The 13,053-nt window shown below is 44.8% G+C and overlaps 1 protein-coding gene across 3 annotated transcripts in view; it reads left to right on the forward strand.

Annotated features, from left to right (window-relative positions):
• Positions 1 to 13,053, forward strand: part of mthfd1l (methylenetetrahydrofolate dehydrogenase (NADP+ dependent) 1 like) — a 173,562-nt gene that overhangs the window by 117,516 nt on the left and 42,993 nt on the right. The window lies entirely within an intron of this gene.

The raw sequence follows: 13,053 nt of genomic DNA on the forward strand, positions 1-13,053 counted from the left end.
AACGGCCTTTTGGAAATCCAAACAGAGTCCGCTGGCTCCCCTTTGTCTAACTTGCTTGTTACTGTCTCAAAGAATTCTAACAGATTTGTCAGACATGATCTCTCCTTGATGGAGCGTACTGACTCAATTCTATTTTACCATGCACATCCAAGTACTCTGCAATCCCATCCTTAATTTTACCAGCAATCAAGGTCAGGCTAGACAAAGCAGGTGGCTAGAAGAACACAGCAAGCCAGGCATCATCAGGAGGTGAAAAAATTGACGTTTTGAGTGTAACCATTCCTCCTTCAGGACTGGGGGTGCGTGTAAGGAGAGCTGCAGATAAAGGGGTGGCAGGGGCTGGATGGTGAAGTGGGGATAAGCAAAGACAAGCAGAGGGTACGACCTGATTGATCAATGGGAGGAAGAAATCCTGGTAAGTGGTTGGGAGGAGTGTAAGGGAGGGGGAGGAGCTGGAGATGGTGTTAGGGAAGGGAGATTATTTGAAATTGGAGAACTCAAAGTTGAGTCCTCCAGGCTGTAGGCTGCCCAGGTGCAAGATGAAGTGTTGTTCCTCCAATATGCAGTTTGGTTTGTTATGGCAATGGAGGAGGCCAGGATGGTCATGCCAGAAAGGGAATGGGAAGGGGAATTAAAATGGGTGGTACTGGGAGGTCTGGTTGTCCCCTGCAGGCCTGGCTGAGATGCTCAGCAAACTGCTCCCAAAGTTTGTCTCCCCAGTGAAGAGAAGACCACATCAGGAGCACCTGATGGAAGAGAGGCAGATGAGCCTGTGTATCACCTGGGATGACTGTTTGGGGCCCTGGATGGGATGGTGTGCTCGCAGGTTTTTCATCTTTTCCAGTTGCAGGGGAACGTACCTGAGAGTTCAGGGAGATTTGGTGGGGAGAGTGGCGCAACCAAGGACTAGAAAAGATAACGGTCCCTGCGGAAGATGTCTTTGGTTTTGGAGTCTAGTTGGAGTTTGCCGAAGTGTTTAAGGATGATATGTTGGATGTGGAGACTGGTGGGGTGGTAGGTGAGGACAAGGGGGACTGTCCCTTTTACATTTGAAGGTGGGGAGTGTTTAGAGCAGTGGAACGGGGATGGGGTGGTGCAGTGGTGGACTGTCTGGATGACTGGGGGAATTGGAAAGCTCAGTATTTGAAATAGGTGAGCATCTAGGATGCTTGGGAGTGGAATGCCTCCTTGTCTGAGCAGATATGGTGGAGGCAAAAGGAATTGGGAGGATGACATGGAGTTCTTGCAGGATACTGGGTGGGAGGTGGTGTAATCCAGGTAGTTGAGAGTCTGTGGGTTTATAGTAAATGGGTGCCTGGAGACTGTTGCTGGAGATGTAAATGGAGAGGTCAAGAATGGAGAGGGAGGTGTCCAAGATTGACCAAATGAATTTGAGGGTGGGTTGGAAGTTGTGCGCAAAGTCAATGATCTGCTCCAATTCAGCCTGAGCGGAGGATGCTGTGCCGATGCTGAAGAGTTGTGGCACAGTGCTGACACAGATACTGACATAGTCAACAAAGAGGCAGGCGTAACTGGGGCCCATCTGAGAGCATATGGCCACCCCTTGGATTTGGAAGAAATGGGAGGAGTTAAAGGTTATTGTGGGGTTGAGGGCCAGTTCAGCATGGCAGAGGAAGTATTGACAGAGGGAGACTGGATACTTCTGTTGGAGAGGAAGGAGCTGAGGGCCTGGAGGCCACCCTTAAATGGATGTGTTTATGTACTGCACATCTGTAGTGAAGATAAAGCAGTGGGGAACTCTGCATCCAATGCATCGTCCTTAAACACTTCCACCCACTCCAAACAGACCCCACCACGAAGAACATCTTCCCCTCTTTGCTTTCCCAAAAACTGTAATCTTCACCAGTCCGAGGTTTGTCCCACTCTTCCCACCCACCCCCTGAACCCCCAGGTACCTTCTCCTGCATCTGGAAGAGATGCAAAACTTGCCAGCATCCCCCATCCTCGTCCCCGCCCCACCGACCTCCATCCAGGGCCCCAAACACTTCCAAGTCAGACAGAGGTTCACCTGCCTCTCTTCCAACCTAGTTTACCGTATCAGGTACTCTCGATGTGATCCTCTCTACATCAGAGAAACAAAGCATAAACTTGGGGAACAGTTTGTCAAGCATCTCAGCTGGGTCTATCGGTACCCCCAGTATCACCCACTTTAATTCCTCTTCCCACTCCCTTTCCGACATAACAATCCTTAGCCTCCTCTGTTGCCACAACAAACCAAAACCATAAACACCTCATGCGCCTGGGCAGCCTGTAGCCTGAAGGACTCAATATTGAGTTCTCCAATTTCAAATAACTTCCCTTCCCTTCCCTTCCCCCGACTCCCTCTCCAGCTCCTCCCTCTCCATTCTACTCCTCCCAGCCACCCAGATCGTACCCTCTATCTTCACCTATCCGCACTTCACCACCTTGCCCCCACCACCTCCTTTATCTACAGCTCCCCTTAGACCCATCCCAAGCCCTGAAGAAGGGATACACCCCGAAACATTGACTTCTCCTCTTCCTGATGCTGTCTGGCTTGGTCAACGTTTCTGGTGTAACCCTGCTTATGGGACTTGAAGTGGGTCTAAGGGGAGTTGCTGAAAAAGGGGGTGGCTTGCTGTGTTTTCAGCATCTTTCTTGTCTATCTTGGATTCCAGCATCTGCAGTTTTTTTGTCTCTAACCAAGGTCAGGCTAATAAGCCCATAATTTCCTGTCTTCTGTCTCCCCTACCTTCTTAAACAGTTGTTACATTAGCCATTTTCCCAATCCGCTCGGTCCCTCCCCAGTTCCAGTGATTCCTGAAAGATCACCACCAATGCCACCACAATCTCCTCAGTTATCACCTTCAAAAGAATGTTGATGAATTTTGTAAGTTTTTTCATGCTCTTGAAGATCACCTGAACACTTCTGCTGGGCTGCCAATACAACTACATGGCAAAATGTATTGGAATTACCATTTCAATATTGGGAAAATTTTTGTTTGATGGTATATGAAAGAGTATTGGGATAGTCACTGTTCGAATTAGAGTGCGTTGTTGTGGGAATAGTAGCTTGATAGCCAAATGTCCTTTCTGTCTGCTAAAAGCTTGTGATTCTGATAAGGAAGAATGATGAGCTTGACATGCATGATAATGTGAAAAATTAGACGAATCAGATTAAAATTTGTGTTTAACCTGTGTCCGCTGCAGTGGCCGGTATATTGGGTCCAGCTCGATGTGTTTATTCATTGAATCTGTGGATGAATGCCATGCCTCTAGGAATTCCCTGGCTGTTCTGTTTGGCTTGTCCTATAATAATAGTGTTGTCCCAGTCGAATTCATGTTGCTTGTCATCTGAGTGTGTGGCTACTAAGGATATTATAGGACTAGCCAAACAGAACAGCCAGGGAATTCCTAGAGGTGTGGCACTCATCCACAGATTCAATCAATAAGCACATCGACCTGGACCCAATATACCGACCACTGCAGCGGACAGCTGGAACTGACAACCGGAAGCGGCAGATAAAATCACTATAAATGCCAGAGGAAAGATCACAGAAGCGCTTCACAGGAGGCTCCCAAGCACTGAGGATGCCACCTAGACAGGGGATGAAATGTCTACAACACAAATTCCCAGCTCGGCGAACAGAACCACAACAACTTTCAAGGAGCTATGAACCTGTACTCCAAGGTCTTTTTGTTCAGCAACACTCCTTCTGACCTTACCATTAAGTGTGTAAGTCCTGCTAAGATTTGCTTTATCAAAATGCAGCACCTCGCATTTATCTGAATTAAACTCCATCTGCTACTTCTCAGCCCATCTGGTCCAGATCCTGTTGTAATCTGAGATAACCCTCTTCGCTGTCCACTACACCTCCAATTTTGGTGTCATCTGCAAACTTACTAACTGTACCTCTTATGCGTGCATCAAAACCATTTATGTAAATGACAAAAACAGCACTGATCCTTGTGGCATTCCACTGGTCACAGGCCTCCAGTCTGAAAAACAACCTTCCACCACTACCCTCTGTCTTCTACCTTTGAGCCAGTTCTGTATCCAAATGGCTAGTTCTCTCTGTACTCCATGAGATCTAACCTTGCTAATCAGTCTCCCATGGGGAATCTTGTCAAATGCCTTACTGAAGTCCATATAGCTCTGCCCTCACCAATCTTCTTTGTTACTTCTTCAAGAACCTCAATCAAATTTGTGAGACATGATTTCCCATGCACAAAGCCATGTTGACTATCCCAAATCAGTCTTTGCCTTTCCAAATACATGTACATCCTGTCCCTCCGTATTCCCTCCAACAACTTGCCCACCACCGAGGTCAGGCTCACCAGTCTATAGCTCCCTGGCTTGTCTTTACCGCCCTTCTTAAATAGTGGCACCAAGTTTGCCAACCTCCAGTCTTCCGGCACCTCACCTGTGACTATCGATGATACAAGTATCTCAGTAAGAGGCCCAGCAATCACTTCTCTAGCTTCCCGCAGAGTTCTCGGGTACACCTGATCAAGTCCTGGGGATTTATCCACTTTTAACCGTTTCAAGACATCCAGCACTTCCTTCTCTGTAATCTGGACATTTTGCACTATGTCACCATCTATTTCCCTACAGTCTATATCTTACATATTCTTTTCCACAGGAAATTCTGATGTAAAATATTCATTTAGTATCGTCCCCATTTTCTGTGGCTCCACACAAAGGCCGCCTTGCTGAACTTCGAGGGGCCCTATTCTCTCCCTAGATACCCTTTTGTCCTTAATATATTTGTAAAAACCCTGTGGATTCTCCTTAATTCTATTTGCCAAAGCTATCTCATGGCCTGTTTTGCCCTCCTGATTTCCCTCTTAAGTATACTCCTACTTTCTTTCTACTCTTCCAAAGATTCACTTGGTTTATCCTGTCTATACCTGACATATGCTTCATTGTTTTTCTTAACCAAACCCTCAATTTCTTTAGTCATCCAGCATTCCCTATACCTACCAGCCTTTCCTTTCACCCTGACAGGAATATACTTTCTCTGGATTCTTGTTACCTCATTTCTGAAGGCTTCCCGTTTTCCAGCCATCCCTTTACGTGCGAATATCTGCCTCCAATCGGCTTTCTAAAGCTCTTGCCTAATACCATCAAAATTGGCCTTTCTCCCATTTACGACTTCAACTTTTAGATCTGGTCTATCCTTTTCCATCACTGTTTTAAAACGAATAGAATTATGGTCGCTGGCCTCAAAGTGCTCCCCCACTGGCGCCTCAGTCACCTGCCCTGCCTTATTTCCCAAGAGTAGGTAAAGTTTTGCACCTTCTCTAGTAGGTACATCCAAATACTGAATCAAAAAATTGGCTTGTACACACTTAAGAAATTCCTCTCCATCTAAACCTTTAACACTATGGCAGTCCCAGTCGATGTTTGGAAAGTTAAAATCCCCTACTATAACTACCCTATTATTCTTACAGATAGCTGAGATGTCCTTACAAGTTTGTTTCTCAATTTCCCTCTGACTATTGGGGGGACTATGATACAATCTCAATAAGGTGATCATCCCTTTCTTATTTCTCAGTTCCACCCAAATAACTTCCCTGGATATATTTCCGGGAATATCCTCCCTCAGCACAGCTGTAATGCTATTCCCAATCAAAAATGCCACTCTCCCTCCTCGTTTGCCTCCCTTTCTATCCTTCCTGTAGCATTTGTATCGTGGAACGTAAAGCTGCCAGTCCTGTCCATCCCTGAGCCATGTTTCCTTAATTGCGATGATATCCCAGTCCCATGTTCCTAACCATGCCCTGCGTTCATCTGTCTTCCCTGTTAGGCCCCTTGCATTGAAATAAATGCAGTTTAATTTATTAGTCCTATCTTGTTCCTGCCTGCCCTGACTATTTGTTTGTTTGACTCAGCTGTACCCGTCCCAGATCGATCTCTTTCCTCACTATCTCCCTGGGTCCCACACCCCCACCTTACTAGTTTAAATCCTCCCAAGCAGTCCTAGCAAATTTCCCTGCCAGTATATTAGTCCCCTCCCAATTTAGGTGCAATCCATCCTTGTACAGGTCACTTCTACCCCAAAAGAGATTCCAATGATCCAAAAATGTGAATTCTTCTCCCATACACCAGCTCCTCAGCCATGCATTCATCTGCTCTATCCTTCTATTCCTGCCCTCACTAGCTCGTAGCACTGGGAGTAATCTAGATATTACTACCCTTGAGGATCTCCTTTTTAAATTTTTGCCTAACTCTAATCTCCCTTCAGAGTCTCAACCTTTTCCCTTCCAATGTCGTTGGTACCAATGTGGACAATGACCTCATGAGAACATTCTGCACCCTCTCTGAGACATCCTTAACCCTAGCACCAGGGAAACCACACACCATTCTGCTTTTTCTCTCCTGGCCACAGAAAGATTTGTCTGTACCTCTGACGACAGAATCCCCTCACACAATTGATCTCTTGGAAGCCAGCATATCCTTCATTGCATTCGAGTCAGTCTCAATACCAGAAACTTGGCTGTTCGTGCTACGATCCCCTGAGATTCCATCACCCCCTACATTTTCCAAAACCACATAACTGCTTGAAATGGGTATATTCACAAAAGACTCCTGTCCTAGGTGTTGACCTCTCTCACCCTTCCTGGGGTTAACCCATCTATGTGACTGTATCTGAGACTTTTTCCCCCTTCTTATAACTGCCATCCATCACATACTGTTGCTGTTGCAAATTCCTCATCGCTTCTATCTGTCTCTCCAACTGATCCACTTGATCTGATAAGATTCGCATCCAACAGCATTTATGGCAGATATAATCTGCAGTAACCCTTAAACTCTCTTTAAACTCCCACATCTGACAAGAAGTATGTATCACAGCAAAGGCCATTTTTGCTCCTTCACAATCTACATACCCAGAAAATAGCACCATCTTATTCCTCTACAAACACTGTCCCAGGTTAAATTAATGGCTATGGCTTATATTTTAAGTTTAATCAAGAGACTTATCTCCAAAAACACATAATCAAGAAAGAATCCACTATTCTCACTACTGCACCCTTTCTCTTGGACAGACTTAAAACAACTATTACCTTATCTGATTCTGTGCTGTGAATTTCACCCAACAGTTCCTTCAAGATTAGTAGTGAATTTCACTGTTTGTTAATTTTCCCAGTTGCACTCCGATGTCCAGCTTTCGCTCTGTCTCCTGCACTGTCCTCACCATGTGATTTCTTTGTCTGCTCTTCTCCCTTTTTAAACTGCTGTTTTGACTGTTTTGGAACTTTGGAAAACAAAAATGCAACAGCATATAAAACAGTAATTGCTGCTCCTGGAATTTGAGGAAATCACCGCCAGTACCTAAAATACCTCAAAAAAAGTAGCAGCTCTTCGCCAGAAATCATGCAGTCTTTTTTTTAACACAAGATTAAATTACTCAAATATTCACAGTAATCAACTCAATTAAAATTGCAATGTTTTTTAAAAAAAAACAAAATAATGTGGTTGTCCAAGGAATAAACTGCAAACTGTTATAAGTGATAAAGGATCCACTGATTCAGCAATGATCCAATTAATTCTTTCAATCTTCCCCTTGCATTTTTAAAATTTTAAAGTTAATTTCTCACTTCATTATGCTATGGAGAATCTGGTAGCTGTTAACTGCAGCAGTTTGAAAAGCTTTATTGATCAGTGGCAAGATAGATAAAGTAAGGTGTCTGCTTTGGTCTGATTAAATGAATAATGGAGTCATCATCTTACAACCAGCTGAATAAGGTGGCTACATGGCTCAATGGCAAACACTATCACCTAATGAAGGAGCATTGCTCTGAAAGCTAGTGTGCTTCCAATTAAACCTGTTGGACTATAACCTTGGTGTTGTGTAATTTTTAACTTTGTGCACCCTAGTCCAACATCAGCATCTCCAAATCATGGCTCAATGGCAACATTCTTGCCTCTGAATCAGAAAGTTGAGTTCAAGTTTCAAACTCAAGTAACTCCTCCAGGATTTTCGCTTCCCCGGTCCCCAACGCCTTATTTTCACTATGGACATCCAGTCCCTGTACACCTCCATCCTCCTTCACGAAGGACTCAAAGCCCTCCGCTTCTTCCTTTCCCGCCGCACCAACCAGTACCCTTCCACTGACACCCTCCTTCAACTGACTGAACTGGTCCTCACCCTGAATAACTTCTCTTTTCAATCCTCCCACTTCCTCCAAACTAAAGGAGTTGCCATGGGCACCCACATGGGCCCCAGCTATGCCTGCCTCTTCGTAGGATATGTGGAACAGTCCATCTTCCGCAACTACACTGGCACCACCCCCCACCTTTTCCTCCGCTACATCGATGACTGTATCGGCGCTGCCTCGTGCTCCCACGAGGAGGTTGAACAGTTCATCGACTTTACTAACACCTTCCATCCCGACCTAAAATTCACCTGGACTGTCTCAGACTCCTCCCTCCCCTTCCTAGACCTTTCCATCTCTATCTCGGGCGACCGACTCAGCACAGACATCTACTATAAACCGACTGACTCCCACAACTACCTGGACTACACCTCCTCCCACCCTGCCCCCTGCAAAAACTCCACCCCATATTCCCAATTCCTTCGTCTCCGCCGCATCTGCTCCCAGGAGGACCAGTTCCAACACCGCACAGCCCAGATGGCCTCCTTCTTCAAGGACCGCAGATTCCCCCCAGACGTGATCGACGATGCCCTCCACCGCATCTCCTCCACTTCCCGCTCCTCCGCCCTTGAGCCCCGCTCCTCCAACCGCCACCAAGACAGAACCCCACTGGTTCTCACCTACCACCCCACCAACCTCCGCATACAACGTATCATCCGCCGTCATTTCCGCCACCTCCAAACGGACCCCACCACCAAGGATATATTTCCCTCCCCTCCCCTATCAGCGTTCCGCAAGGACCACTCCCTTCGTGACTCCCTTCGTGACTCCCTCGTCAGATCCACACCCCCCACCAACCCAACCTCCACCCCCGGCACCTTCCCCTGCGACCGCAGGAAATGTAAAACTTGCGCCCACACCTCCACACTCACTTCCCTCCAAGGCCCCAAGGGATCTTACCATATCCGCCACAAGTTCACCTGTACCTCCACACACATCATCTATTGCATCCGCTGCACTCGATGTGGCCTCCTCTATATTGGGGAGACAGGCCGCTTACTTGCGGAACGCTTCAGAGAACACCTCTGGGCCGCCCGGACCAACCAACCCAACCACTCCGTGGCTCAACACTTTAACTCTCCCTCCCACTCCACCAAGGACATGCAGGTCCTTGGACTCCTCCACCGGCAGAACATAACAACACGACGGCTGGAGGAGGAGCGCCTCATCTTCCGCCTGGGAACCCTCCAACCACAAGGTATGAATTCAGATTTCTCCAGTTTCCTCATTTCCCCTCCCCCCACCTTGTCTCAGTCGGTTCCCTCAACTCAGCACCGCCCTCCTAACCTGCAATCTCCTTCCTGACCTCTCCGCCCCCACCCCACTCCAGCCTGTCGCCTTCACTTTGACCTCCTTCCACCTATCCCACCTCCATCGCCCCTCCTCCAAGTCCCTCCTCCCTACCTTTTATTTTAGCCTGCTTGGCTACTCTCTCTCATTCCTGATGAAGGGCTCTGGCCCGAAACGTTGAATTTCCTGTTCCTTGGATGCTGCCTGACCTGCTGTGCTTTAACCAGCAACACATTTTCAGCTGTGATCTCCAGCATCTGCAGACTTCATTTTTTACTCAAACTCAAGTACACAATCTAGCTGACACTTACCTGCTGAACTGAGGAAATATTGCACTGTCAGAGCTACTGTGTCTTTTGAACTGAGCACTAAATCAAAGCTCTCACTACCCTCCAAAGGAAATAGTAAACGATCCCATGGAACTATTTTATGGAAGTTCAGAGGAGTTCTCCCCAGTCTTTGTCAATATCCCTCAGCCGATATTATTACCTTGGATTATCTTGTCATTTCGTGATTTGTGGGAGCTTGCTGTGTGCAAATTGGCTGTTAGGGTATGTGTGTTTCTTGCATTACAACAGTGACTACTTGAAGGTACCTCATTGGTTGTAAACCATTTAGAAATGTCCTGAAATCACAAGAGACACTGTTGAAATAAAAATCTCTCATTCTGACATACAAACCAAAAGTGAGGTGTCTGACATGACTGCTGAGAACAAAATCTATGTGAAAATCCCATATTCTGCTGGGAGGCATAAAAATGACACCTGCAAGCTGAGCGTCAAGAATTTGGGGAAATGAATTGGAGCCACAAGTGTAGGGAATTTATCAGGAAAAGGCTGTAAATAATTTGAGGCATCTTCTTAATCGACTATTGGGTCAATGTTATCAGCTGAGGACTTACTCAAATTATGTTAGCAGAGAAGTGTGAACAATAACATTGAATAATACTTGCTTTGCATTGTGAGGTTTCATTGGCTGACTGCCAGCCAGTAGCCAGGTTAGTGAATCTGGTACTGCTTCAAAGAAAGAAAAATGTTGCATCAGTATGGATCAACAGGATTTTAAATTTTACCCCAATCTCGTTGTCCCTTACCCTCTTCCTTAGTACATTAGCCTGTCTAGTCCTGTGATAAGCTCTGTGTGGGTGGATTGCACCAGTTCAAGAAAGCAGCTTATGACTCAATCAAAAGCATGAGGCTTGTTAAAAAAAACTTTGTCCTCTGAGTCAGAAGCCCTATAGTTCTAGCCCCTCTCCAGAGACTTGAGCACAACATGATAATTGATTGCAGTACAAAGGAGCTCTACATTGTCGGAGGAGATGTCTTTCAGATAGTTATCACAGTGAGGCTCCATCTGCTCTTTTGCATGGATCTCAATGACAAATTTTTATAACAGTACTAAGCAAACTAGAAATGCTGGACTACTTTCTTTCTCTTTCTATCGCATTTATATGAATCATCTAGAAGGTATTTTATTTCCAAATTACATGTTTCCGTATAATTACAGTTCAGATCTTGCTCTGTTTTTAAACAACGATTTAAATTTATGTTGCTTCACAACAGTGTAGCTGAAATAAAATTTAACATTTTGCTAGAAGTTTTAAGGACTGGTAAAAGATGAGTTTTAAGCAAGATGTCAATAGAGAAGACTCTGACAAGTTTTGGGAGGGAATTGCAAAGCTGGGGAGGGTTTGAACAACTGAGTGCCTTGTGACAAAGTGATGCACAACAGACGGTGTATTGCATGGATTCTGTTGATGCATCAGATGTCGCAAAATTAATGCTGGTGTGAAATTTAGTAGCACTCTCAAGTCACTCTCTTAAAATGTGGACCTGAAGCCACTTAGCATCTGCTCAGGGAAAGATACTTGAATTCACTATTAAGAATGTAATAACAGGACATTTAGAAAATCGTGATACAACCATCCAGTGTTAGCATGGTTTTGTGAAAGAGAAATCATGTTCTCATTTATTAGACATATTTGAGTAAATAACAAACCGAATATATAATAGACTCAGTAGATTTGGTGCATTTAGATTTCCAAAAGGCATTCACTATGATGCTACATAAAAGATTGCTGCCCAAGATAAGAACCCCTGGTGTAATGTGTTCAAATTGGCATGGATAGAGAATTGATTAGCTCTCAAGTTGTCTGTAGGGATAAATGAGTCACTTATGGAGTGACAAACATATCTAATAGAATATCACAGGGTTCAGTGCTGGGGCCTCAGTTATTAATTGTCATCACAAATGAGTTCAATGAAGGAAACAAATGTATGGTATCTAAATGTGCTGATGACCCAACAGGTACAAAGTAAGTTGTGGGTTTGCATGCACGGTGTCAGAAGAATTCCTAGCTCTGCCTCTCAAATTATTTCTAGCCTTTTCCTGATAAATTCCCTACACTTATTTGGGGAAATGAATTGGAGCCATTTTTGTCGCTCAGCTTGCAGGTGTAACTTTTAAAAATGACTGCCCGGAGGCAGGATGGACGATATGAAGGAGGGGGACTGTTTTACAAGTTGTAGGAAAATGATCCCAGAAATAATGAGGGATGCCATGTGGATGTGAACTGAGCAAGGGACCTGTTGGTTGGTCGCCAGCGCTCTCACCCCCTCAAAACACAATCCCACATGCACGCACACATTCCCCATTCTCATCCATGCCACCTCATGCCTACGTCTACTCAACGTTACCTATCCAGCAGGACCAACTATGCTCTTGGCCCTTTATTGTCCCTATAAAAACTTGTGCCATCTTTTGCTAATCCATGTCCCCAGCACCACCTTACCTTTGCACCTATCATGCCAACTCACCCAGCATCCACCATGATCAGAGCTCAAGAATGTAGTAAAACTTTAAGTGCCTTTGTAGACACCACTGCATTTTTAAAAATTACTACTTTTGTCTACATAAAGCCTTCTAACAACTAATGTTTCATTAAAGTGCACCATCCTTTATTGAAACAAACATTGCAATTCAAAATTCCTCTTCCAAAGACTTTAATTGACAGACACCCGACTCTGTTAATGGACCTTGTGAAAACATTCATGCAGCAATAATCTATTAATAGAAACCCCCAGTCATATTTCAAATGAGTAATGTGAATAAAAGAGTAATGTGAATAATTATGATTGTATTGGTTTACTTTGCTGATTCCTGCAAAAAAGGGATCATATTATGAGGAAAGGTTTTGCAGGTTCGACCCCTACTCATTGGACTTTAGAAGAATCTTATGATGTATTGAAATACAAAGTTCTGAGAATCAAAAGAATTCATGCTAGGAAGCTGTTTGTGAGGACTTTAGAACTAGGCAGTGCAGTTTAAAAATAAGTAGACTCGCAATTAAGGCAGATGAAGATATTTTTGTCTAAGAATCCTTGGCCTTTGAAATTCATGTTTCCCAGAGACCTGTGAGGACAGCCTGATAAAATCTGTCCAGTTCAGCTTTGACAACATTTATTGATCAGCAAGGGAGTTGAATATGATGGAGTCAGGCAGAAGCAGGCTCGAAGGGCCTAACCGCCACCTACTCATTTCCTAGTTCTGACAATCAAATTTCCAATCTTCACAATCAGGTTGAATATTGCAATACTCTTCTACTGTTATGCTGAGATGGATACT

Source organism: Hemiscyllium ocellatum, chromosome 10 (assembly GCF_020745735.1).
Source record: "Hemiscyllium ocellatum isolate sHemOce1 chromosome 10, sHemOce1.pat.X.cur, whole genome shotgun sequence".
NCBI classification, from domain to species: domain Eukaryota; kingdom Metazoa; phylum Chordata; class Chondrichthyes; order Orectolobiformes; family Hemiscylliidae; genus Hemiscyllium; species Hemiscyllium ocellatum.